Source organism: Chelonoidis abingdonii, chromosome 2 (assembly GCF_003597395.2).
Source record: "Chelonoidis abingdonii isolate Lonesome George chromosome 2, CheloAbing_2.0, whole genome shotgun sequence".
Classification (NCBI taxonomy): Eukaryota; Metazoa; Chordata; order Testudines; family Testudinidae; genus Chelonoidis; species Chelonoidis abingdonii.
In genome coordinates, this window is record NC_133770.1 from 276,858,718 (window position 1) to 276,881,743 (window position 23,026).

Sequence of the window (23,026 nt, forward strand, 5' to 3'; positions counted from 1 at the left end):
TAATTTTCTGCTGCTGCACTGCCTGTAGAACTCTTTGTGAATGACTAACATAAAAGTTCTGGAAAGAAAAAATGGATTGCAAAAACGTTGAGGATGTATTTTTAAGTGATCCCTTAATATATTTAAGAATTTGGACAGGACCACATTTTTGATCAACGAATATATTCTAAAAACATCAGTGAAACAAGGAAATAAATTTTCGATTTTCTGGAAAAAACGATAAGATTGTACTGCAGCAGCACCTAGAAGCCTCAACAAACATTGAGGCCTCAATTTGTCTGGTGTTGCAAGAAACTGTCCATGCCATAAAGAGTTTACAGGATACAATACCAAACATAGAAAAGGTGCATGTCACAGAGTGATGATCCCCTTTAAATGGAAATGAGGCCACCAACCTCTGTGCCATCATTAATTAGATGCTTACCTGAAGAGGTGGGCATTAGGAGGGTCAGCTGAGAGTTTAATGGTCACCTGAGCCTTATAAGGGGACTCAGAGATTAGTCTGGGAGCTGGGACCACAAGGAGCTTCTGTGGCAAGTCCTGAGCCAGGGTCTGCAGAGGAAAGATGACTCCAGGGGAACCAACCTAGGGCCAGTGTTCTAGTCAAGAGCGGAGAAAGATTCGCAAACAGAGCCCCAAAAGGGGCCAAGAACAGTGTCCAGAGGGTGGGCTGAAGAGAAGCCCCAAAGGGAAAAGAAATTTTTTGAGTTTTGGGGACATTGTAGTTTGGACTTCTTGTTTTGGGACATGACCAGAAGGTTAAGATATCTCCAGAACTGACTGATGTGTGGAAAGCATGGACATCCACCTCAGGGAGGGAAACTGAGGCAAGGGGTGCCTGCAATGCAACACTTGGCCAGCAGGAGGTATTACAAAACAGCCAGATCAGTTTACAATTTTTTTTTTTTTTGGTGATGCAAGGAACCACCTCCTTTTATGATATCAAATTTTTAAAAATACTCAATTTGTAGCTGTAATTCAGAACTCTTACGTTTAATTTATTGGTAAAGTGATCTTGGAAAATAAGAATGATCTGTAGATGACTAGTCAGGTCATACCTAGGCATGCTACATAATCCCCCACCCAGTCCTGGTCTTAAATTAAATTCATTATATCAAGCTGTAAATAAGGAAAAAAAAAAAAAGAGTCCAGAAAAGTAATAGCTACTTGGTGGGAGTTAGCCACTTAAAAGGCTGTCATAAGCATAACCAGCTGAAAGGAAGGATATATTGTGTTGTCAAATGAAATATATTACAAGGTGTTATCATGATGGAGATAAAAAACAATATCCAGACAACAGGCAGAAAACAGACACGGTGTTACATTTTTTGTGAAAGTACTTTCATGCAATGAGACCTCACACTTTGAACACAAGAATCATGAGTGACAGATGCTACTGTCAATATAATGCAAGTACAATTTATCAGCAAACTGTAAAGAACTGAAGTGGCAGAATAAGTGAGGTGAAGCTAGGGTACTTTTCAGCATTGTCAAGGAACTCACCGCACGTCATTCTTGATGCCATCATTGTATTGCAAAGCACAATTGGAACAAGCAGGTCGACAGCCACTTAAAGTCACAAGCATTTGAAATATGTTGCAGAATTGACTGTGAGGCAATCACAAAGGAACTTTCATATTGTTAGGCAGAACTCAAGGACAATTTTAGAATGTTCACAGTTTGAGGCAACTGATCTTAGCAATGCTAACATGGATATATAAACACAGATAGTGACAAAGGCCTCAGTTCAGCAAGGTATTTAAAACAGGTGCTCCAACCTTAACCATGCGAGTAGTCCCATAGATTTCCATAGAACTTCTCATGTGCTTAAAATGAGGCACGTACACAAGTACCTTACTGAATCAGGGCCCATATGAGTTATTGTTCTTCATAAAAGTCTGCTGACCAACTTAGAATAGGAAGCATGAGATTTATAGATACAAAAGCACACTGTTAAGGTAACTTGAGTGACGTTCTTCCTGCTGTTACACAGTTAAATAATATGAAGCTGGAAAGTACAGAGGAACATGCAAAAATCTAATGGATAAATTCATGATTAGACTTACTACTCTAGAATTCTAACAATAAGAATTAAAAGAAAATTTGACCAACCACTCTGCACTTGTGTTGCTGATCGGTAGAAGATCTTTGACTGTTTGACATAAGCAAATATAAATGGCTATGCTTGACACATAATTCTTGACTAATTTAATTGGATTCCTTCTGACTCAGTTCAGCAATCAATGATCAGCAATAAGAATTGCAAACAGAATAGCGGGCTGCTTTGAAATGGGAAGAGTTAGACATGGCTATGTTTTCTTACTACACCTCTTTAATATGCATTAGACTTACTCTAAGAAACATGAACTAATGTTTGATGGTTCAAATTATCAAGTGTAGATAACTTAGCTATTAATCTAAGGTTTGCAGAAATGTATTTGTATTTGGAAGAATATTGTAACAAATGTAAATTCATGAAGAATAAAAGGAAAAAAGTAAAATGAGTTATCTTATGCAAAGTATGCAAAATAATTGTAAATAAATGCTAAGTTACTCAAAATACATTATAAATTAAAAAAGCAATTACTTTCACGGAAAATTTTATATATATGTAGGTAAGTCTGAGAGAACAGGCCCGTTTTTTATATGGTAGGAAGTGGCCAGTTTTTGAGGGGAAAAACAAACTCATTTCCAAGCAACATGAAAGTCATTTTTTATTCCTGGGGAAATTCTGCACAACTGCAGTGCATAAGAAAAATGCCGCCACTCCCCCCATCCCGGGCAGAATCCCTTTGCTTCCTTGCAAAAGTAGTTATGTGGGGAAGCAAAGAAAAGCTGCATCGGTATTCACTCACTCCTCCCAGCAGCTCAGACGTGTCTGTTCAGGCAGCTGAGGGGAAGAGGTAAATCACTGGAGGGGAAGGGGGCTGAGGATGCCCTGGCCATCCAGGGACATTAGTCCCAGCTGGGGAGCGGGGGAGGAGGAACTTCGTCCTCCTCCCACTTCCCTGCACAGAGCAGGATCAGACCAAGCTCCAGAAACTTCCCCTGGTTGCAGGAAGCTCTGCACCACGAAAGAGGAGTCTGGGGGTGTTCCAGGTGGCAGGGAGTAAGGCTCAGCAGGGCGTGTTGCTGCAGTGGGGTCCAGATGCACGGGGTTGGGCAGACAGGGGAAGCAGCTCCCTATACAGTGGCCCCGCCCCCCGGTCAAACACCTAGAACACCCCCCACCGAGCCCTTCAAGCCCCCTACCCCATCAAGCCTCACCCCCTGCATCAGGAGCCCCCCATGTCCCGACTCCCATCCCAATGAGCCCTACCCAGCTGCACTTCCTCCCCCCGAGCCCTAACCATCTTCACCTCACCTCAGCCCCCCCTTGCAAAGTCCCATTCCCTCTGCACCCAGAATCCAGCACCGAGTCCCTGTGCACCCTGATTCCTCCTGCCCCCAGATCCTCCCCCCACCGAGCTGCTCATACCCAGATTATGCCACAAAGAAGCCTGGTACTCTTGAGGGAATTCTGCATCGAAATATTTTAAAAATTAAAATTCTGCAAATTTTAATCTTCAGAATAACACAAACAACAATATAATCACATTTTCAATTATTTTGGTCATTTGTTTCAAAATACTTGTCAGCAAATGATGTGATTATATTAGGTCATTTTGACAAAAATATGTAGAAGTTTAAAATATTGTGCGCAGAATATTTAATTTTTTGGCACAGAAATTCCTCAGGAGTAAATTTTTAAGCAAAAAGGGAGCTTTCACATCAAACATTGGAACATTTTGCTATTTCATCAAGATTGTGATTAAATCTGAGACTGAGCAGAACAGCACGCAAATTTGTATGCATGTAACTGCATGAAACAAAAATGGTAAATCTGACACATCCCTCTATGTAAATAATGACGACAGCCATCCCAATCCTAATAACTCACATTTAAAAATGTATCACAGCCAAAGTGTTACAAATAAAGAAAGATCATGGCAAGCATACAACTGGAAATGAAGCAAAGTCCATCAGAGCCATACAAAATGAAGTAGATTACATCAATTACATTTAATGTAATATAAAACTTGCCTATCTACTCAGGCATAAGGAGCCAGATTCTCATGTGGATTATAGCCAGAGGTGAAAGTAAGCCAGTATGCTTCGGTACGGCATACCAGACTAGTTGCCCCAGCTGGCAATTTAAAGGGCCTGGGGCTTCTAGCAGCGGCTAGAGCCCTGGGCCCTTTAAATTGCTGCCAAAGCCCCACTGCCAGAACCCTCGGGTAGCAGAGGTGGCCAGGACCCCCAGGGCTCCGGCGGCGATTTAAAGGACCTGGGGCTCTACCAGCAATTCAAAGGGCCTGAGGCTCTAAAGGCCACGCCCCTTCCAGTTCAGGACACGCCCCCTGCTTAGGACTCCGCAGTACCAGTAAGTCCTTTAAATTACTGTCACCCCTGGGTATAGCTATTTTGTCCTTTGCCAGCAGCAGAATCTGTGAATTCAGTGTAACTGATCAAGAGAGTAGCAAAAGTGTGTAAGGATGATTATTACATGGTCTAGAACTGGCTGCTTTTCATAGATTCCAAGGACAGAAGGGATCATCTAGTCCAACTTCCTGTGTAACATGGGCCATTAGCAGTTCCCCAAAATAACTCCTTTAGAAATAGAATACATCTTATAAAAAACGAGATTCAGTCTTGAATATTTTAGTTCCACGGGCAGCTTATAGTAGTATAAATTAAAGCTTAGCATAGGGTGAGCAGCATGGCACAGAGACTGCTGCAGGACTGGGGTGTGAGAACAGGTGAGCTTTATGCCACCTTTACCTCTCCACCAATCCTGTAGCCTGAGTAAAGCAGCTGCACCTCATGATTTGAACCAAAGTGCTGAGCACCACCAGCCACCCGTTATCCCCCTGACATAAAGGGACGGAGATGTCATATCTGGGGCATTGAGAATGGGGCATGGACGGACAGGGCTGCACTGGAGTGGAGCTACACCTTGTCCTCCAATGACATAAGTTAGAATAGGTCCCTTGCAGCACTAACTTCTGTCAGGGCTAGGAGGCTGAGGATCAGCGAGCTGCAGCCAGTAGCTCAGACACAGTGGAGAATCGAGGCCTAAGAATTGAATGAGTGTTTTGGATTTTGCACCTGCACTAAAAAAACGAACAAAACACCTTTTAACATATTTGGACACTCCAAATTATCTTCCAATCACCACATTCATGTTTAGGTCATAAGTTCAACTTACTCCAGGGGTCTCACACGGTTTGCAAGCTGCCATTTCCTGAATAAAATAGGATGAGCTCCGCACTAGAAACTTTTGTTGGCAAAAATCCTAGAGTAGACACAGCTCTACCGACATAAAAGTTCTTTTAGCAGCATAGTTTATTTCGCTCAAGAATCTGGTATAACCAAACCAGCAAAAGCAGCTAAGAATCCTGTGGCACTGCTGCTTTTACAGATCCAGACTAACATGGCTACCCCTCTGATACTTCAAACCAGCAAAAGCATTTTTATGCGAGGATAAGCTGTATCTACCCTAGTACAGTTTGCCAGTAACAATATACTGGAAGAGCTACACTGGCAAAGCTTTTCTAGTGTAAATGGCTTGATTCAGGCGAGATCTACAAACAGCAATTTGCTTTGGAGAAGGTATTTTGTGTTTCCTGACTTGAACTGTTGGGCAGTTGCTGTGCACTGTTTAAACAGCTCCCTCATGTCAGAGGTGGGGGGACCTAGTTCATAATTAACACGGTAAGCATTTCAGGATGAAAGGTGCTATGCAGAATATTGTTGTTTCAACTTACCAGGCACTGTAGCTAATTCTGTCACTAGCTCCACAAAGTATTTGAACAAATGAGGATATTAACATCCTGAGAGGATCTTAATCCCCATTAAGGAGAGAGAGATCTCTCTTTCCATTCAAGTGAATCACGTTTTTTGGCACTTTCGTTTCCAGCAAAGGTATAAATTAAGAGGATTCTATTGTATCAGACAGCATAATGTTTTTATGCTAAATTTTAGTCTTTATGGATCGGTTCAATCATATGCAGAAGGCAAGTACAGCAGCCAAGGCACCCGAGATACTAAGAGTATGGCCAGGTCTACACTGCGACTTTAAATCGGTTTAATGGTCGATATACCGATTTAACGCTGTACCCGTTCACACAACGTTGTCATTAATATCGAGTTAAACGGCTCCTTAAATCGATTTCGGAACTCCTCCCCGACGAGAGGAGTAGCGCTAAATTCGCATATTAACAGTTCGGAGTTTGACGGGGTTTACTGGGACGGAAATCGGCATTTTATTGGCCTCCAAGGGTATCCCACAGTGCACATGACCGCTTTGGCTCAGCATCGAACTCGGATAGCGGAGTGCGGTAAACAGGAAAGCCCCGACGACACTTTGAATTACATTTCCTGCGTTCCATGGCTCCTGAGCCTCTGATCCACACGGCGTGGCGATGTCAGTTTCAAATTGGGCAAAAAGAGTTCCCCCAGATAGACCGTTTAGCGGGAACTAAGCTTCCTTTTTCGATATTAGATCTGATTCTCTCAGGCTTATTCGGAGTGGAGACAAGCATTCCAGTTGTATCCAGGTACGTTAGACCAGACCAACCGAAATAATGCCAAAAGTAGTTGAAAATTAGAAAAAAACTGGCCAGGATAATCAGTCTCCTAACCGGTATCCGGCTTTGTGACCACATGATACTTACTAGGTACCAGCTAAATATCGCGGTGGCTAGAAATGCCTCACAGAGACTCCAAAAATCGATTGCTACCGTCAGATGCCGCAAGGGACAAATGAAACCCACATAACGCGAAGACAAGATGGACAGAGTGATTAAAGGAAGGTTAACTTTGGAGACTCCCAAGGCACACATTACATACACGCCTTCACAGTCTATCAGTCTCCATAATGAAGCAGAATAAACCAAGTCCCCCTATACTTTAAATTTTCATTTGTTCCTGTGGATGAGCTCCCCCCAATCCTGTAGGTTCCCCAATTGAGAACAATTCCTAGCTTTCCTTTGTTCTTGGCCTTGGCTCCCTCTACCAGCGGACTCCAGCTTGCTCATACCCGAGTTCTTCGTTTCCTCTCCCACCCCCACGCACCGTGAAACAAAGGGAAAGAAATCATATCCCTTGACTATCCCTTTCTATGTCCCTTAATGTGTACTGAATGCTCCTGCTGGTTCAGATGGGTCTGCCTACCACAGCTTGCGAGATAGCCTTAAGTATCCGGCTCTTTGCCTCATTCCCTCGGTGCAGAAGGAATATTCTTTGCGCAGATACCTGCCGGAGATTACTTGCGCAATAATAAAATTTTTGCTCTCCAACATTCGCTGCAGTTAGGTCAATTACTTATTTCTTGGTTAATTCCGAGACAAGTTTATCCTTAGTAAATGATCTAGTTGACGCTACATGCACTGTGTTCACTGTACGTACCGGAAGACAGTCTTATCCAACTAGCAAGAAAACCTAGGGGTGTACTAGAAAACCAGAGTTTTTGAAAAGACAAATTTTGGGATTTAAAGCTGGTCTATTGGTCTAATGAGTAAAGTATCTTCCTTATGGTCTCTTAAAATAGAATCGTCTTTTGCCCCTGGATATTACATCAGGGGAGGCTGTAGTGCCTGAGGACTGTACAATAATATCTACCAAACTGAAAAGTCTTGTTTTCTAATTCTATGTTATTCTTTAATAACATTCATGACTACATACAGAGGAGATGGTGGTAACCTGCCACGGTTAGGAACCGACATCAAAGTTCTTAAAATGGGATGGTAACATGGGAAGGTTCTTAGCATTCACGTGTCCTATAAAGTACCTTTGCCACAAGTCCATTTCATTGGGGTAATTGAACTTGATGTTTTTGCTGATTGAAAATCCCAAATTTGGTGTGTCACCATGTTTATAAACTCTAATAATACGTCCTAGGCGCTGAAAATTGCAGGCCCCATTACTTTTGCTGGAAATATAATCTGGTACATCTGGGGATGACGTGGTAACTTTGAAAAAGAAGTCAGTTCCCTCTAGTTGCGTGCGAATACAATCCTGAGCATTCCGTCCATTTACCAATTACCCACTTGACGTTCATCTGTTCAGCTCGTTGCTTAAGGCAGAAGACAGGTACTGGAGTATAGAGAATAAATAATCTTGACTATTGAAAAAATAACACTTTCTGTTGATTTAGCCTAAGCTAAATAAATATCAGTGGGCCTTACTTTCCGTTCATAAGGCCCTTGTATGCCTGGAATGTGGCAAAGGTTCCTCACGAGCTGCTGTGCCTGCTGGTGGCATGGCTTTATCCGGTTGCCTCACGCCAAGAAAAAGAGCAGAATTATAGTGCCGAATAAAACGTCGCATTAGAAGTGGAACCATTTTAAGAATTTTGATCATCTGTTGCCCTCTGGATCCACCTTGTTCCCACCGATTGTCATCCCAACGCGTTTCTCCGTCTTAGCTGGTTCCCCCATATCTCAAGCTCTAGCACCCAGTTGGGGTGGTAGGCGAATCGCCCGCACGGAGATGTCATTGAAAAAAAGATGGAAGACGCGCGCAGTGTGTGTGATTAACAGAGCACCGCTGATAACCACATCTCCAGCTCCTGCCATGAAGCATTGTGATTGCAGGTTACCCCTTGCCCCCCTTAATAATCTGTGTTAGAATCACTCTTGCCCTTCGCTTATAATCGAGCCTTCTGCCGTTGTGAGGCCCCTGTGCTATGCATCCTGGGACACTGGTCCTTGAAGCTAACGGCCATTGTGCAGAGTGAATTCTGGTTTTAGGTTGAAGAGTGTGGCGAGAGGTCAGGTGGTCGTGTAACAATTTGATGATTTCACACCGAGATGGTGGTAACCCATTCCAACTCCGACCCTGTATAAGTACCCCAGCAGAGGGGATGTCATGGGCGCGAACGCCTCACCCAAAGGGAATCTATCAAAGCCGGAGCACAGAATACAGCAAGGCTGGATGGGCCGTGTGAGTGGTCATTTACCTATTCAAGAAGACAAGCACATTGGTCCCCCACAGACTTCCCCATCCACACACCAATCTACTGACTGTTGCTTGTCTCTCTTAATCCCTCTTCTCAACCGTCAGCACAACACACAAGCAGCGTCACCTCCCCAAACCACATACCTTGTGAATCTGATTGGGAATGTTTGCTTCTAAGTTTGGTTGATAAGTGTGAAGGGTAAGAAGTTGCGCTGCGCGATATGCCACATTATAATGTCTCTGTATTATATTTTACAATTTTCAAAGTATGTTGTTTTAGTTTTTGAGCTAAGGCTAATGGCATTTATTAAATGCCTTATGTAATTCCTTTTATTTACCTTCATCGTCCTTACACTTAAAGTGTAGTTCTTTTGATTGTAGTGAGTTCTAAAACTTAAATGACCAGCCTACTGATTTTTCTTGGGCTGCCCCTGAAATTGTTAATGGTGCATCTCCGATGCAAATGTCCTGTAGTGGTATATGCTCTCCTTTGAGATGTATTGGAGCATTGGTTAGGAGTCTCGTAAGTCCTATCATTTTCGTATTCTCTCTAGAAGGTTGATGAATATATAGGTAATAATATATACTTAAATTCCGGTCGTGTGCAACATACTGCTGCTTAACTTTTTACCTCGCATGGTTGGCACATAACAAATTTAATTACCCCGTCAGCCTATGGACCTTGGAAAAATAAAAGTAAGTAGAAGGGAACCAGTTGCCTCTCGGTAGTCCCGCATTAGGGTCTGCTAGCTCCTTGTGACTTTCGTGGTTGTGTATACAGCAATGTCGTTTCTGGAGCGAGAACTGTATTGCTGTAATTTACCCAACCTCTGTGCTACGTCCCCTTGAACAATCACTCAATCCCTGTCACACGTGAAGTCATCGTTTCCGCAGCTCCAAATAGGGAGAGCCCCTGTGTGGATACAAAAATTTTGGATTAGCCCTGAGCGGATTGATATCTCGCGCGGAATGATATAATGGAACGGCAAGGGGCTTCTTGCCCGGGAACCACAAGAAGTGTGAAAGTAGCAGATACAATTGACCGGTGCCGACCTGCTGTCCCAGGCAGCCAGCGCCCCATGTCCTCTGCAGAGCTCCCCTCCAGCTGCAGCTGCGTACTCCCTTGGGTCGTGCCATCCCTTTCCCATGCTATGCCGTCAAATTGGTATGTCTAATCCTTAAGCTGGGGGCGTGTCTCGCCCCTGCTTTTTTGCACACTCTCTTAGCACGGTGGAAATTGACCAGGCCTAGGTTGCGCACCGCCATACGGGGCAGGGACTACGGGACTGGGCATTAAAAGACCTGCCATTCTGTTCGAGATAGGTATAGAGCTTGTCCACACGTGCGGGAAACAATGGGTGCCTGCGGGGGAGCCCGGTGGTGAAGCCCTTCATCAATTCATGAGCTTCCTTCTCTTGTCGTGCCTGTTTAAATGAATATACCAACATGTAGATTTGACACGCATGGACCATGTGTCTCCCCTGGCACCGCAGTCTCCAATGCGGTTTGTGCCACAGGATACCTAAGCTTGTTATTTATCTGTGGATATCCTAATCTGTGAGTATACAATTTTATCCATCTGCAGGCTTACTACCAATAGTCTCTAAATTACTTTGTGACTAGTGGCACTTTATGCATATTTCTCAACAACTCTTTAATTATCACATTTCAACGATTCTCCATATGACTCTGAAGCTCTTTCACTGTAATTCCCCATCCTTTATTAATGTTGCAGTTTTTTGTTTAGCTTACAGGAATTCGACATTTACATATTCAGATTCTATACAGGGCCTCATTCTTCTTCCTTCTATTATGGTCCTTTCTCTTGGCTTTCGTAATATGTAGAGGTTCACCACCTTTAACAAGGAATAGCTAGCGGATTTCAACAATGGGTAGAAGACAGTGGCCGGATTTTAATAGTCGTGGTCTGTGAAGCGTGTCCGTAGGTTCACAACCAAAATCATTTATCATCTTGGCTGCGTTTGGGAAAAGAATCGTTCGATGAGATCTTCTAGCCCGATAACCAGTCAGTATTTAGCTAGGTTTGACGCATAGAGTATCTGCTTCATTTGAGGAGGGCTTTGGCTGTACTGTAATATTTCATAAGCAAAATCCCCAGCCTGTTCTCGACCATACAAATATATTGTTTGGCGCTTGGTATCATCTACTCAACAGGTCAAGCTTAATACATGTAATTCCCTTAGATGGACTAAAAGAGAAAAAACCCCTCAATATTATATAATTTCATTAATCACATAAGGGCGAGGTGAGTGTCTCGTGATGTTAAGTTACCCAATAGTGTGAAGTCAATCCTTTTGCTTTTGGGTCCAATAATTAACATTTCTGTGTCAATCACACTAACTCAAGATCAGGAGGTTGGATGTGTAGTTCCGTGCTATGTTGCCAATCAATCTTTCCTGTCATTTCATCCTGGAATTGTGTCAAATCTTAGCTGTAAAAATCCAGCTAAAGGCACTGAGATGGTAACAACCTCCTAGACTTACTAGCATATCTGTGCTCGTAACATTTTAAATATGGAGCTGTAACCAATCTCAATCGTATTAGGAGTGCAGTGAAACTTCGGAGACCACTGGCTCTGTGTATGAAGCTGTTGTTAAATTCAAACCTTTCTTCTAGATGAGTAAGTCCGCTCATCAGTATCAGTGCAGCCCCTCTTCAGTTGCTACCATTTGCAGAGTCATTTGCTCTATCCTATTCTAGAAGCTGTCTGCTTTTATGTTAGATCCCAGGCAAATTTAAGACGATGAGTTCTTAGCGCTAAGAGTTAACTGTAAAGTTATCCATACAAGAGTTCTCTCAGAATTTAACCAACTATCTTTGACACCTAATTTCTTTCTCATGCTTGGTTGACTGGGTAGCACTTGCATCAGGTGGGTTCAAGATGGCGTAAGAGAATAGCAAATTTTGCAACTTGCTGCTTCGCTTGTCGGGTATTACAACCTGTTGGGATGACAGTAAGGTACCATCTCCTGTAGCTAAAAGTCATGTTACTGGCGTAAAACCGCCATAATGAGCGAGAGTGCCTCCTCGCTCCTTCATGTAAAGTTTGTCAAGTTTGCAAACTCTAGCTGCATTCTCAGAAAACTCCTAAACCCTGAAAATCTAAGCTATTCAAAACCACTCGTAATCGTTTAGTTAGAACCCCAGTGATTTGGACGGAATATGATTGATTGCCATCCGTGATTGAGACATGTTGAGACATTAAGTACCTTATATTCCTATGAGGGTCATTGGTTTTGTGGTGTGACACTTCTGTTGCTGAAGCTATGGGCTGAGGACTAGGACATAAGAAATCTGTATCTTCAAATGAGTATACCTTCTCAAATGACTAGCAATAATTACTTCCAGCTACCTCTCTATCCCCTATTAATGTTCCCTGCCCCAAATCTCTTAGCGAGGGAATCCTACTCACCATTACTGAGAAATCACTTGGTGCATCTCAACACCTGAGGGCTAATGTTAATGAGCAATAATTAGCTGCTCCTGTGTTCTCGCGCGGGGCTTGTTTCTGTATGAACTTGTTAAATGTTCGTGGTGTCTTCTCCAAGAGTCAATTCCTTGCTCCTCCCGTGGGAGAAGCCCAAACTTGTAGTCGGGCCTGGTCTAGTATACCAATGTCTCCTCTCTCCCGCACCCTTTTTCTCGTCTTGACTAGAAAACTTCATCGCACATCCCCTCTTGTCCGGAGACTCACTCAAATGCTTCCTTTGGGCTAGCCCGCTTAGGTTCCTGTGCCATTTGCGTTCCTCTTTTTTTATTTAATCCTTCCGTCACCATTTGTTACTGATGCCCAACTGGAGTGGACTGCTGGTGAGAATAATGTTTTGAGGCCGAATATCTCGTGTTCCCAGAGATCGGCACCTCACTATTACCACTGCCATTCCTCATGGAATTTCTTTTGCAATGAATTTTAGATGGGCATAGCCAATGAGGGTGTATGCAGTGTTAACCGTCATTCTTGGTTATACCCCTGTGGATTGTACTGTACCCTGCACCCTGTGGCGAGAAGCAATAGACCAAATCTATGCGTAATCATGACATGAGTTAATCCGTCCTTCCTATTATCTGACTGGATAACTGCGTCATCCATTGCCTGTTCTAGTAACGATCTTGTGTTTGCGCTGAGAAGGCTATAATGCTATAGTCTGTGTGGAACACCGAGCTCAGCGACTTGTATCAACAGGGCAAACCCAGGCTCTCCTGGGAAAATAAAATTAGTCTTCCGTCAACATTGCTGGACTTTATGGTCTACTACAAGGTTAACGGTAGCCTGCTGATGATGTCTTTTTATATATATGGGCTCCTGATTGAGCCGCTTCCTTTTCGACTTTTTAACCTTGGTACCATCTCTTGTTTCCAGCCAATAGGAGGCCAAGTCCAAAGTGTAATTTGAAAATGAGCACAGCTATTCATACTTGTTATATTTGTTTAGGTGCCGCTAGTTTGTTTGGTCTATTTTTTTCAACGGTCCAGTCGGAGGTTATTTCCTTGTTCCCAGGTATCGAGACCAAAATTACGACACCACTTTAGTGTTGCCGCTCATTCCCTCTGCTTACCCGTTCGAGGTGGAAGATATCTAACGTTGTGGTGAAGTCAGGTTTCACTTTTCACTTGCAGCCATCTAACTTTGTTGCCATTGTCAACTCTATCGTAGGTTTTGTTTTGATTCACCCCCAGCACATTCATTGTTGGAAATCTGGGCAATCAAACCAAGCTAAAATGTTTGTTCAGAACTACATGCCCTTGACTTTTAGAACTTTAAATTCCTGGCGATGTAAATTGCAGGAATTTTGTGTAAAAAAGAAATTGATGTGGTGTTTGTGGTGGGTAATCCACACCTTATTGATGGAACCAGATATTCCTCACAAAAGGGCCCAAAACGCCAATGTTGTAGGGCCGGCGTGCTATTTGGAGATTCTCTCAAAGTACCTCCTCCTCACACAAGCTGCCTCCCAAGGCCAGGTACGTATCAAATTGTATGCTCCTAGTTATATACCAACGTGCTAGCAAGAGTGATTTTTCAGTTAGGGATCTAGTGTGAGGCTTCCACTTGTTTAATAATGGGACCCATTTGTGACTGAGCTACTACATTCTTCTAGATTTGCTTTACTTGTAGGGTTTCCTGGAATTATCAAACATCCATTTGTGGAGTGTTAATGTATTTCAGCTCTTGTTGAGGTCCTATGTTGTCGTTGTTTCCAACAACCTTTATTCTACCCCCCCTGTGAATGACTGGTAGTAAAAGGGAAGCCATGAATCCTGCGTTAAGCTTAATAATCAATTGAGCTGTATTTATTTCAGTTCCAAAATCCTTTTTCACCCAGAGCAGTGTAATCTTGCAGAAACATTTGTCACGTTGGAGAGGTGCGCCAGCAATGATTACCTAGATCGTTCTTAGCAAGCACAGAACTATCGTGATTAAAGACTCTCAAAAGACATCTCATTGACTACTGAGTTGTCCAAATATTAGCCTAGTCTTCTGAATATGAGAGTAGACCGATAGTTGCGCGTGCCATGGAGGTGCCTAGATTAATTGGGCATGTGTTGTGAATTCTGGCTGATCGTCAGCGTACTGAGAGGATTTTCTCTCTTGTTGTGAAGACTTTTAAAGTGGCTAGCTCTGGTTCTACATGTCCCGCTTTGGGGGGTGCCGCGGAATCGATCTCAAAAGATATGGCAACTATCAGCTAAATAAATGGTGAAATAGCGTAACTCTGAAAGAAAAATGAAGTATCTTAGAATTCCTTTGGAATACCTCTTCATCCTCAAACAGAGTATGGTATTTCTCTCATTAAATGGTTACTAGAAGTTTGGGCTTCTCAGTCCTCAATGGGTCGACTCCACTACTGCGTGTGCGCTACTGTAGGTTCCGAAGACCATCAAACGGGAACACGGTTGTCAGTTAAGAGGGACTCTGCAAGTGTCCGATTGATATCGACGTGAAACATAGGTTGAGGAGCATATGAGATGGCGACGGATTATATGTGATCCCTGAGAAATCGATTAGCCTTTTAAAACTCCGCACAAAGCAGGAGCCAACGAAAAACCACACGGTAGGCTCTGAGCGACCAATTCTGGTTCCTACTGCCCTCGCAAAAACATAACAAACTGCCCAATTGGCTGAAAATCTCCCAAAGACTCACCAAGTGCATTCCCGTGACTCCAAACCTTGGATTGACTCAATACAACGTCGCCTTCTCCTGAACGCCGGAGAAATGTACAGCGGGTAAACATAGGTCTAGACCCCGAAATGACGTCCTAAACTGTTTCTCATTCTTTCTGGCATGCAATTGTTCCATTTAAATTTAGTAAATATTTTATCTTAACTTCAGCTTTTACCTTCTTCAAAATTAAGTTGTTGTAAATATCTAGGTAGCTTTCTTCCGATGAAACACATTGCAAAAGAAGTTGATTGTTCACTTTATTTCTTTTCTTGTCAGTCTTGGAATGGTTTCGTCCTAGATGAGACGAGAATTACAGTTTCAAAATCTTTCTTGTCAGAATTGTATTTCCATTCTCTGAACAACTGCAGAATTGGAATGTTGAGAGTTATGTCAACGCACACCGCGACATTCTGGCGATTTTCTTTCTCTGTTCTTCAATTCAGACCAAGCTACAATTGTGCTCATGAGAAAAATACATCCAAAAAGCCTTGTGTTTCTATATCGTGAACTGGTGGTGTGGCATTGTATCGAATGCACTCGCCCCGCTTTCCTCCACTTTTGTTTCCGATACACACGCGACCGAGTGTAACCTCCAATAGTATTATGCGACATCTCCTTTTCATGCCCGCAGGCCAGTTGCTAGACATCATTTAAACTTCTTTGATTTTGAGAAAAAGAAATCCTGGGGTTTGAATTAAACAAGCTACAGTATTGGCTAAGCGAACAAGCTGCCAATTGAAGAAGGAGCTTCCATAGGCAACGTTTATTTGAAAAAACCATAAAGTGGTCGTTCTGATGGGGAACTTGACATGTGCGAACACAGCCTCACACTGTTGTCCTTCAATACCTTTGCCTTAAATACCAGGGCACGCATGTCTTTCCACAAATATACTCATTTCCTTGTAATCCTAAATTCAAATACTTGTCTCCTTAAGAGTGAGGCCTCTACTTAAATTGTAATCTTGCACAAACACATCTTACTGCGGTTTGGCCCTGTAACATTCACTCAATTCCTTTCCCAAAAGTTCATATACTCCCCACACTTGCCATACATGCAAACGAGCGTTTAATTGCTCCAAGAAAGAATGAATGGAATTCTTATTAATGATTTAAGTTGTAGGTGGCAGGTCTCTATTTTAGTACTCCCTATTAATAATCTCACTCGATCTCCAAAGACTTCATAGAGCGTCGCGACACAAGAGCACTCTTCTGAGTTGCTGATTTCGCACGTATGTCTTTGCTGCCGAACGCCATAATTAGATACCTAGTGCCATCCAAGTGTCGACCATAATTCCTCCCATGTGGAGTATTACATGTCCTGGGAATAGTACTTACATAGGGGAGTAATGTAGGAACAAAGGAATAATTAAATTAGAATTTCACTAACAAATTTTTTGATAGAGCATCTCCTTCTGAGGAAGATAGAAAAAAATCCATTAGACTAAGAATGGAGTGCTAAGAGAACTAATGCAATATGTTACTTATGAATTTAAACGTTAATGAGTGTATAAAGGGCCATTTGTACTAGGGTAAGAGGTCAGCCTTGTGTAATTGTTACAACTTATAGTTTAGATTGTATTTACTTATTTTCGGACGCAAATGACATTATCAGTCGTATATGTCTTATGAAGATTGCAGGACCACAATTATACGAATCCCTGAGCTGTATGACCTAATTGTTCACACCACTTCTGAGGAAGTACGGTTCATTGAATATAAAAATTCAGAATAATCCAAGAAAAGTTGGCAGGCTTCAGCTAAGTTACCCAAGTCTCCCTTAATAGTCTGCCTTTTCTGGCCAACTTTCAAAGAACCTCTGACGGCTGTTCAGTGGAGGGCAAGGGACCTTCGGGATGGGGTTCATCTCTACTCGGTCAGGGTAACTTGCATGAAAGCTTCAAATTATCCATTTCCATTCACCATGTTAATAGGTTTTGTAGGGAATAAGCTAGCAACCCTTAGTTAATTAATACTTTATGAACTGGGGAAGACATGCGGTCTCATAGCACTTGTTGCTAACCTGCTTGTCCAGGCTTGGAGTATGGAGAGCTGAACTGTGAGTTAGGAAGGAAGAGTGACTAAGCGACCGAGTTATTTTACCACTGGCTTTGCTGGTGACCTTTCAGAGAATTACGGATATGGTGCTTTTTCACCACCCAGGCTATTAAAACAGACAAGACAAGACAGGAAAGAACCAGTGTCGAAGAATTGCGACGGGGAGATTATTTATTGGGCTTTTGAAAATTGAATATATGGGATGCCTCAGGTTAATTCACCGTATCTAGGTCTGAAAGACTCTGGAGAGGTGAGGGGATTGTATTTAGGGAGCAAAAAGCTATAGCTGCTAGGTTTTTATACATTACTTTTTCAGTTCTTAAACATTACTTATATTTAGTAAAAGTAACACAACAAGACAGGGTCATGGAAAAATGAACTGATATGAAATTAGATCCTTGTTCCAAAATTGTTTCTTTGATCTTTGTTATAAAACTGTATACTATGTCAGGGATTACTATGCAAGCAGTTTATTCACCAATTCCTGACCCAAACTATAGGGAAGAATTACTCACAAAATAAGAGGGGAGTTTTCCACTATCAAAATGTTTTATTTTTTTTCATACTTGTGAACAGCAGGGTGCATTCTGGCTCTCACTCTGCCCTCACACATATACACCATGGAAAATTGTTAAATTACTTGTTGTTAAATATTTACTACCAATTTGTTTTTACAGAAAAAATATAATCAAGCATATGTTAAAGATAGCTGATTTTTCTTACTATATGACATTCAAGTCTTGAAGCCACCATGCAACTCCACAAAAGCCACAACAACTACCAAGGAACCATAATTCTAAGGTATGGGCGAAAGAGCCAGTGAAATCATTGCATGTAAAGTCAGTGACTATTTAAAGTTGCAGTGTAACACAAACCCACTTGATGTGTATCTGTTTTATTTACCACACAAACACAGACCTGAGGCCTGAGGGAAACTCTTTTCTTAAGGGCGTCTATTGAAGGACAAAAATCCAATGAACATGCAAAATATAAAACTACAAAGCCTTAAGGCCAATCGTATAAATGATAGGCCTAATACTCAGCAGAGCTGATTTGTGTATGGGGCTCAAATCCCTTCCCGTGAAAGATACATCAGAGGGCCCCAATGTCCCATATAAAAATAGGCCTGGTTGGGGCCTTGCATTTGTTTTTAGAGGATTGTGAAAAGAGAGCTAAGAAGTGGTTAAGCCTACCCCAAATCAATACTGAGACAGTGGAATAAGATCCTAGTGCAATGCTGATAGCCAGGATTTACTATGACATTGATTGATGACAGTTGTCATTCTCAAACCTGTGGGAAGAGTTTGAAACTTCTTAAATAGTTCTACCAAATAATGCCCTGACAGCAAAATTCCTCTGGAGTAGTCGTACTCCACGCGAGATCTGTCACCAAGACCCGCCGTGGAATGTCCCGAGTGTATATGGGCAGGCCCTAGAATACTTGGCACCTAGTTGTCCAAAGTGCTGGCGTGTAAAGTCCCTCTACTTACCTGATTATCTCTCACGCCGGTTCTGTTGTTTGCGAAAGGGATTTCCGCAATGGTGTGTGGAGTCTTGGCAGGGAGGCAGTGGCGGGTACACCACCCGAAGAGCAAGCACTTCACTTTATATAGAATCGAGGATGCTGGTTTTACCGGCCAACTGACCGACATAACCAATTCCCCGCCTTTCTTTCTTTCTCCTGGCCTTCTTGATGTAAGTGGTTAGTTTTGATCTTCTCCTCGGCCCTGTTGCCAGAAGGAAGGTAGGAAGGAACACGCAATTCGATCATCCCGATTAAGTAATATGATGGCCTTTGATTGCTCCTCACCTTTGATAAGTGAAAGGAAGAAGGAATACTTCCACGGTTAAAGAAGGAAGACATTTCCCAAAGCCATCACCCAACCCAGCATCGTCTTATAATCAATTTAAACAAAAAAGCTCCCCAGATAGATTCTTCCATGGTCTCCCAAAATTATTGCAATAAGTAAATACCGTTAAATACCGCGCACCGTGACCTGCATAATTGTTTGAAGGCTCAGAGGGACAGCTTTAAGCGACCTCTGTTGCCATAGGGAACAGGTAGGGGAACGACACGTCCATAGAGCCCTCTGGAGGAGGTGGGAGTGAAGCTAATCCTGCCTTGCAGACTGACAAGAAGTGTTGAAGTAACTTTACCTCGTGTGTTCATGGCAGTCTCTGATTCTTTCGAATACTAACTCGGTCTACAGCCCAGCTAAAGAAAATACAGACCATGGGTCCTGGCACCTATAGTGCAGTATAAGATTTCTCCTTGGTTTTTCTGGTACACCAGCAACACTGCAAGTGACAGAATAACACACATCTTTTTGGCTAATGAGATCTATCTTCCTCCTTGAGTTCTGTGGGGAGGATAACAGATGACAGGGCTGGGGATGAATCGTTTAGTTTCCTGCATGCTATATGGTATGGCTGAGATGTGGAATCTGTTCTTGCCAAACCGCCTGTCCTCTGTGAGACAAATGAAACATATCACCACCTTAATGTTGAGTGTGAGGGAGGGGCGATCTTTATCTTTATGCTTCTTTTCTCTGCTTGGATAGCACAGCAAGATGGATGCCTCCTTTTCCTTTTTACTTTTCCCTTACTGCACTAGCTTTAGAGAGATGGCGAGAACCCCTGACACACAATTTTAGGTTGGCCCGGGCGTCGTTCAGAACAGGGAACAAATTTAAAAAATGTGATGTCCCACCCCCTACTATGGATGAGTGGTAACTGCAGTGGTAAAAAATTTTAGCGAATCCTACATGGCGTGACTTCCAGTTAAGATGTGGTTCTCAACTAATCTTATACAATCATTTATCCCGTGCTTAAATTTGAAGTTCCATTCCGAACTATGCGATTCAATTTAAGACCATGGTGGATTATATTCCTCATCTGTGAAGATGATTGCATTTATTTCTGCCACCTCCCCTATTTCCCTCGTAAAAGTCCAATTTTGTATCAATGATCTGAAATCTGTACACATTTCTGTCACCAGTAATCTGGCTCTTTCAGTACACGAGAAGGTTCTCTGACTTTTAAAGCAAAACTAGATAGTTCCTGTAAAAAGATGTCCATCCTACAAATGACGAGAATCTCTTATATATAATCAAAACACATTTATCAGAATCTTCTAGCATACCCCTTGTTATTTAGCTTAACACTTAGAGGAAGTCAAATTCTGTGAAGGCTTGCCTCCAACTTAACTCCCAACAAAAGACTGGGTCGACATTTTTGCCCATCCCATCGTGTCTTTTACCACTCTGTCCTGGGCTTGTCCCGCCTTGGTGAGCGGTATGAGGGAGCTCTAATAATTATTACTTGCTGGTCTACCCCTCAAAAAATCCTGATTGAGGGCCTACCTTCTGGTTGACGCAGAGAGTGAAGTTTGCCCGGGAACTGCCTGTTATGATGCTCTCCCTCAGACACGGATCGAATTTCATAAGCCTTCGAGTTTCTTCCCTGGCCTCAGCCAAACTAACTTTCTTCTCTCCCCCTCCTCACGGATGCGAAATATTTCTCTGCTTTCAGTTTACCAACTTGCCCCAAATATTTTAATTTAGCCAATCCACCAAAATGTGCGCTGCGAACTCCACGGTGGTACAGGGGCTTTGGTGTGTGTCACTCAGCAGCGTTAAATGCGGATACTTGAAATTCCACTTCCAAAAATTTTGACTTTATTGAGGGAACTATGGGATAGCTGAGGAACAGCTACCCACAGTGCACCGCTCCTGAAATCGATGGTAGCTTTGGACCATGGATGCAAACAATCGATTTCGTGATCCCACTGTGGACGCGCTAAACCGATTTTATTAGATCTGTTTTGTAATATCGGTTTAAGCTAATTCGAAATAATCGTGCAGTGTAGACGTACCCTACATCTACATAGCAAAAAAAATGTTCGCAACAGCAAGTCTCAGGGCCCAGGTCAACTTATTCAGGCTCATGTTACAGGGGTAAAAATAGCTAGGTAGATGTTCAGGCTTGGGCTAGAGCCTGGGCTCTGAAATCTGGTGAGGCAGGGAGGCTCTCAGAGCCCAGGCTCCAGCTTGAGTGTCTACACAGCTATTAACAACACTGTAGCATGAGTCACACAAGTCCAAGTCAGTTGACCTGGGTTCTGAAACTTGGTGCCGCCATGGGACTGCTTTTGCTGCGGAGATGTACTCCGACAGCAATCCAAGTCTTTTCTGGATAGCTCTGCCAGACACCTCTAACTATATTTTCCTCAAATACATTTGAAGCAGAACTTTATAGTCCATGTACATGCATACAAGTAAAGACGGATGTTGGAGTCTTGGCTGACATGTCAGCTTCTTTCCTCATATGACATACCATTTCCAGTGAAAGAGCAAGAGAAAGGAAGATGTTGGATCAACAGATAGATTAAATACGCCACTTAAATTCATTCATTTAGCATTACAGAAGACGTGAAGAAGGTCATACTAGTTTTACTAACTAAAGTAAGTATCTAGCAGGGCAGTGTACTAGGTATTTTTCAAAACACTCAGTTTGCTTTTGACTTGTATTTCATTTCAAGTTTTCTAAGTGTAGTTAGCAAAAGTGTTCGTAATGACAAAATGGTTGAGCATATTTCTCCCAGAAGGCAACCGTGTAACTGATCCCATTTGGAATGAGGAGATAAGGAGAGTTGAGACAGAATTTGATGCCAATATTATAGATATGTAGCCTGCATGCTACGGCAATGAGCATGTTAAGCACATAGATGGTAGATGGAATAGATACTATGGGTCAGACTCATCTGGTGGAAATTATGGACTTCAGGGGAGTGTATGCAATGTGTAACATTCATGAAGAGGGATAAACCAGTAGGCACTTCAACAAATGAGCTAGGAAAACAAACATGCAAAGGACAAGCAGTTGAGACGAGAAAAAGTAAGAAGTAAGAATTCCAAAAATGTACCTATAAATTGGGGAAGTTATTGGCATGTCACCTACAAAGTAATAGAACAACAAGGCAAAAGCCTTTTAACTTGTGCGACAAGGCATTTTAAACCATCTGTTTAAATTCATCACACTTTCATTACTGTCAGCTTTTAACAGAGAAATACAGTACTTAGTCAGTCATCATACCGTAGAGATTGATGAGTTAGAATCACTCTTCTCGTTTTTTACTTTGCATTATATCACTCTGTTCATTTCTTTTTCTTCGACAATGGTCATTTTACTGTGTTTAAACATCAGAGAAACTTCTGCCAAACATTCAGTCTCTACCCAGAGTAAGAACAAAAATGTCATCTAGCGAATGTTATTTATGCAAATTATCTAGAGATCGTTCACTGTAGGTAAGCTCATTTTATCACTATTTCAGACATCGAATTTGACCCCTGATTCAGGAAAGCACTCAAACACATGCTTAACTCCATCAATATTCAGGATAGCACTTAAGCACATAACTTCAAGCTTCTTCAGTCTCACTGCATGTGCTTAAATGCTGTGCTGAATAAAGACATCTTTCTGCAGCCTATAGGGCTAGCTTGGCTTTATTATATTCATTGCCTTGCTTTCATTATATTCTGCCCTTATTATATTCAGCAATAATGCAAGGAATCTACAGGCCTATATCCTATAAGACATTGGCTTCAGCAGTTAGCATAAGGCTTGAGGCCTATGAACTCTGGCACAGATAAATGGCTCAATGGTAACCCCTAAATTTTGGGGAACTGGAAATAGAGTGAAAAGAGAAGTGTTGTCCATAATGATATTAGCCAACCACAGAAATGTGAGCTAATACCATCTTTTGGAAAGAATAACCAACCACAAGA

At 42.3% G+C, this 23,026-nt stretch overlaps 1 protein-coding gene across 3 annotated transcripts in view; it reads right to left on the bottom strand.

The window, feature by feature from the left end:
• Nucleotides 1-23,026, bottom strand: part of SAMD12 (sterile alpha motif domain containing 12) — a 249,199-nt gene that overhangs the window by 179,734 nt on the left and 46,439 nt on the right. The window lies entirely within an intron of this gene.